The 6,000-nt window shown below is 41.8% G+C and overlaps 1 protein-coding gene across 1 annotated transcript in view; it reads left to right on the top strand.

The window, feature by feature from the left end:
• Positions 1–1,974: 1,974 nt before the first annotated feature.
• Positions 1,975–6,000, top strand: part of LOC109039252 (uncharacterized) — a 19,102-nt gene continuing 15,076 nt past the window's right edge. Inside the window, exon 1 of the mRNA XM_072304214.1 lies at positions 1,975–2,100. The gene's annotated coding sequence lies outside the window, so the exon portion shown is untranslated. The remainder of the gene's footprint in view (positions 2,101–6,000) is intronic.

Here is a 6,000-nt window from a genome sequence, read left to right as displayed (position 1 = left end):
TTTAATCCTTGTGAAGTGAAAACGCCTTCAACTTTTGAACATGCAACACGCACATCCATGGAACACGAATAGTTGTATCAAGGTGCTACAACAAAATAACAATCGGTGTATACTATCCGCAGGTCGAGGTAATCACCAATTTGAATCTGTTATTCTAAAAAAAAGCTAAGCTCCAGAAAAACAGTAAAAAACTTCTTTTCATATACGTGTCCACCAGGAGAATTCTTCCAAGTTACAGGCATCTCTGATAGGTACGATTTAAAAAGCACAAATCTTCATCTGGCGTATTCACTGATGTAGATTCAGACAATGCAGCCGGAAGGAACATTATTCCTCCAGAGAGCGAATGTGCTTTGAATGCCGCCGTTTTCTGCCAATTTTTACCCTGAAAATGTGTTAATTATGTGTTCAAGACGCAACTACTGAAGCAAACAGAGGATAGGATCTCATTTCGGCGGAATGAGAGGATACGTGAAATTATGGGCGTCGAAAACAACATAAAGCATGGCATTTTCACAAAACAGCTTGTCTGGTATGGTCATGGCAACGGATGCCAGATGATAGGTTGCCAAAGAAGGTTTCGCATTGGGTTCCTGGCAGAATGCGTAGAGAACGCCCTGCCAAATCGTGGATTAGGGAATAAAGCAGGAAATGAGGAAATTGGTGGCGTGGCGTGAATTGGGATGTAGGTATCGATTGTTATGCCATTTAAACCTATAGTAAAGATGGCATAACAATCAATATATCGCTAAGCACGCCACGCTACTGGAGGAGATGCGATCTGCAGGAGGAGCTGTGGCATACAGGATCGCTATTAGTGGTGGTTGGGTGTCGCAGAGCATAGAGCAAAAAAAGGAGGTGTTTGCATTTCGGGCATCTTGGAATTTTTTGATGACGTAGGTCAGTACAGCGACGTTTATCATCGATTTTCTTGGAAATGGTGTAATTTATGGAAAAAAGTGATTCTATAAAAAGTGATTGAAATTATGTCATTAGTTGATTTAAGTAAAAAAATCGGACATTATGGTCCGTTTTTCATATTTCGAATTCCGGATTTCGCTGGCCAGGTTGTACCGACCTACGTCACAGGGTAAACAAACCTCAAGATGCAAACACCTCCCTTTTTTTCTCTATGGTCGCAGAGCGCACAGAAGCGCTATATGAGCGACTTGTTAGTTAGTTAGTCTTTCCGTGCAAACCTGACTGCCGGCCACCATGAAAAATGCCCGCATATGCGGTATATTTGAAAAATCGCGTTACATACTACACAGCTTGCGCCATAAGGAGTGTATTCCCGACTTTTTTTTATGTAACCAACGTGACTTTCGAGAAAATTTACCCTCAGAATGTATACTTGGTTCTACCTCTTGCGTGCAAAAGACACATCGACTCAGGGCCGGATTTACCAATAGGCTACATAGGCTATAGCCTAGGGCGCAACATTCTGAGGGGCGCAACATTTTTGAGAATTTATTAAAAAACGTGACTTTTGTTACTTCTTATTTTCCAAAACCATCTTGCAAACGGAAACGTACCTTAAAAAAACTGTTTAAAATCGTGTTTTTTTAAAGGTGAATTTGAACATTTTCCTGACACCTAGCACTCTCCTTCTGATCTATAAGGGAGGGGCGTCTGTGACCCCCCCCCCCCCCCAACGAGAGCGCCTTCTTTTATGGGCGCCACCCTATTTTTAGCTTAGGGCGCTAAAAATGTAAATCCGGCCCTGCATCGACTGATGGGTTTTTAAGCATACTCCCTATTTCTGAGAGTCTTTCGGAAGATCGGAGGCGTCTCCCAATAAAATTTTCCGCTCAGGCACCAGTCGGCCCATTTTATCAAAACTCTTTTGCACTTACGGCTCTCCTCGCAATCACGGAATGTTTTTAGCGTCACGATTTCGCCTACCACTTAGCAGCGATGACTTTTTTTATGCCCCGTTCATGGAATTGTGGCGATGACATCCTATTGCGCGTACAGAGACCTCAAACAGTCTCTATTGAACACCCCTCGTATCTTCACCGGGGACGGGTTCATAGAGAGGGGAACGGTTATTTAGTCTCATACTCGAGGTCGAGGAGGCACGCCAAAATTGAATTTCAGGTAAGCGAAAGTATGGTAAATGGGTACTTTTTAAGATGATTTTAGGTCGGGGGCAGCGTTTGCTGCCAAGCTGAGACATTTTATGACGATGTGTAATGAAAGTGTGCCGCGGGACAGTTAAAAGTGAAATGGACTGCGTTTAACAGGAAGGAACCAAGCCATACATTAGCTATTACCGAATTCAACTGGGCAATTTACTTTTTCGCGAGAGAACGTTTGTGCGGATTCCTTTGAAAATGTTAGGGAATTTACTTCGTACTATGGAAAAGTTCACGAAAATTTGCACGAAAATCCGCACAACCCTTTTCATGTAAAAAAATTGAAAGGCGGCCTAATTAAATTTGGAAATAGCTGATGTGGCATGGTTCATTTCTGTTTAGCGCGGTCCAAATAAAGATTGATCGGGTGACAATACAGCACGCGCATGAGAGAACTGACGATAAGACGTTGTAAATTAGTCTAAACGACAGACAGTGGAGGACTTAAGTGTATTAAACCGGTGAAAATTATCAGTGGCCAGGCGAGAATGATCGATTTTCGAAAATTTCCCTTTTTGATGCTTTGATAAAGAAACGGTTATTAGACTGTTAATCGTGAACACCCTATTTATTGATCCTTTCTGTAAGTTTAAATGACATATCAATCGATGTATTGCACACTGAAAAAAAATTCCGGCGGTGTGAGCCGCAATTAAGGGCTTCATAGACATACCGTCCGTTCCGGGCTCAAATGCCGAAAATTCCGGCTGCTGGAGCCGTAGCTTCGGCCTCTGAACCCGGAGCAATCGATGCTACGCCTCCAGCAGCGGAAATTTTCGGCCTGTGAGCCCGGAACGGACGGTATGTCTATATAGCCCGTAATTGCGGCTCCCACGGCCGGAGTTTTTATTTCAGTGCAAAGCTCGCCACGCCACTGAAAATTTCGAGGTTTAGGTGCTCTTCGTGGCGACAGTAATTCTGACAAATTATCAGGGAAACGTGATTCGAGTTTGAACAGACGAGCAATATATGACTCGCGGACAATCCTAATGCCTAAGAAACTGTAACTTCGCGGGCTGAGATATTCGAAAAACTTTGTGATTACGAAATATAGCTTTTAGTGGACAAAAAACAGGAGGATTTGATCTCCGTTGACCCTGAATACGATATATTGTTATCGCGTGTGGTTCAAAACCTACGTTTTAGACGGAAAACGATATTTTGGAAGGCGGAAAGTTCGGGTTCACGCGCTTTTCGGTGGAGGGTATGGATTCGATCGACATGAATGGATCGAAAAATGAAAACGTGAATCGATCGACATGAATCGATCGACACCGATTCAATCGACAAATTGTTAAAAAACCGGTGTCGATTCGATCGACATGAATGGATCGAAAAATGAAAACGTGAATCGATCGACATGAATCGATCGACACCGATTCGATCGACAAATTATTAAAAAACCGTTGTCGATTCGATCGACATGAATCGATCGACACCGATTCGATCGACGAATTATTAAAAAACAGTTGTCGATTCGATTGACATGAATCGATCGACACCGATTCGATCGACAGTTAATTTAAAAACACCCGTATCGATTCGATCGACATGAATAGATCGAAAAATGAAAACGTAAAACGATCGACGTGAATCGATCGACAACCGTGAATCGACAAACCCGTGAATCGATCGACAAACCCGTGAGTGGATCGACAAACCCGTGAGTCGATCGAATTTTGTCGATCGAATCGGTGTCGATCGATTCACGTCGATCGATTCACGTTTTCATTTTTCGATCCATTCATGTCGATCAAATCGACACCGGTTTTTTAACAATTTGTCGATCGAATCGGTGTCGATCGATTCATGTCGATCGATTCACGTTTTCATTTTTCGATCGATTCATGTCGATCGATTCACGTTTTCATTTTTCGATCGATTCATGTCGATCGAATCCATATCCTCCCTTTTCGGTAGGGTCCCTGGTCGGAGCACGTTCAACGAAGGGAAGAGTAACAACGAAGGGACAGCCAAAGAGATACTGTCATCGAGACAAGTGCCCAGTAGATACGCACAAAACTGGTGTTCTTCTTTGAGTATGATGGACTATTATTCCCTTTTTTTTTGCAAATCTCTCGTGCACTATCCGTGAATTTAGCAGTAGTTAAAAAAAATTTGTATAATTCGATTAATTCGGGTCCTCGCTGCAGATGCTGTGACAATGTAGCCTACACACTCGATTTTTTTTTTTTTTTTTTTTTTTTTTTTTTTTTTTTTTAATAATGCATATTTTTTGACAATCCCCCCTCTTACGATACCAGACCTAGAGGCGAATAGTGCCAATAAATTATTGTCCGCTAAAATGCTGCCGAGCTAAGGAAAAACGCCGTTTGAGCCTTCAGGCGTTGCCAAATATACCCTAGCAAATCACTAATGGAGATATTGCATGTGGGAGGAATTTGCGATTTGACTGTTGATTCTTATGTAAAAGTTCGCGAGAAACACGATGGTGCCACTGGTTTTCTCTGAAATCAACTTCCAAGCTCAAAAAATGCTCTCAAGTTGAGGCCAAAATGGAGGGGATATTCCACCCTACCCTGAGAGTCCACTTTAACATCAAAACAAACTCTCCATGCAAAGATAGGGGGCAAATATATTAGCAGGGTTGCCGTGTTTTCAGTTTTGGAGTCCCCAAATAAGGTAGCAGCCGGGAGATGATCTCAGAGAAAACCAGTGGCACCATCGTGTTTCTCGCGAACTTTTACACATGAATCAACAGTCAAATTGCAAATTCCTCACACATGCAACATTTCCATTTTCAATAAAATTTTCGAATATCAGTCTACCAATTTCTCAAATAATTTTGTTTGTAATTTGACCTAAAACCTCTGAAAATTTCAAGGAAAAATATTCATAATATTCCTCAAAAATGAACACTTCATCGAAGGAAATTTGGCAACTCTCGAATATTCATACTGTGTTCTTTCTTAGCACGGCAGTATAGAAGGCTGCATTGCTCATTTGCTGAGAATGAGGAATATTTAAGCAGATACCTCCACAGGGACCAACTATTGAAGAATTTGCAAATTTTTGAATTGGAGTTGATGTGAACTTATCGTCGCTCCTCTGACGTAAGGGCGTATCTCAAATTCTGCATGAGCCCCAGAAGACATAGATTCATAAGGTAAACAGGGCTCATGTGGAAATTCAGATACGCCCTAACGTCAAAGGCGCGACGCGACGTTATCATGAACGTCTTCTAGGTAAGTTTTGTGGAAAATGGCACGATTGTCAGAAATTCCTTCCAAACGCGGATGAGGTGCGATTTTTTGGTAACAAGAGGGTATTTTTTTAACATCAGTAGTGCATTAGCGCATTTTTTTTCCACATGAATACCTTGTATTCCGCATTAACGACACACAAACATTTATCTCGACGTTGTTTTGACGACATTTGTTTTCCACATTGACGACGTTTGCTTTTTAGAGTTTTTCCGAAAATCAACAGTTGTGCATAAAATGAAACTTCGGAGAACGTGCATTCATCTCGAGTATATAAAAAAATTGACTTTTAATTTTTTACTATCTATCCCCTGTAGTCTAGTGTTGGCTGCAAGTGCTAGACACAAAGCCCATAAACCATCCAAAAAAGGGGGGGGGGGGAAATTGACGTTGAATAGAGAGGGAGCCGGCTGATAGTGAACCGTCCATGAATCTTTTTGTATGTATTTCGCAGCCAACAATGGGCCTGTTGCAAACTTTTGCTAGAGCAAAACTAAGAGTTGTTTCCTGCAGATAATGCCTCAAAAATCACGATGAGCGCATCGGCAAAGTCTGAAATGCACTCATAACTTCACAATCTGCGTAAGAAATTTGCGGTTTTTTGAGCTTCCCGCTTCGAAAACGATACTACGGTACAG

This window comes from Bemisia tabaci, chromosome 9 (assembly GCF_918797505.1).
Source record: "Bemisia tabaci chromosome 9, PGI_BMITA_v3".
Taxonomy (NCBI): Eukaryota; Metazoa; Arthropoda; class Insecta; order Hemiptera; family Aleyrodidae; genus Bemisia; species Bemisia tabaci.
This window is presented reverse-complemented; position numbering and strand designations above follow the sequence as displayed.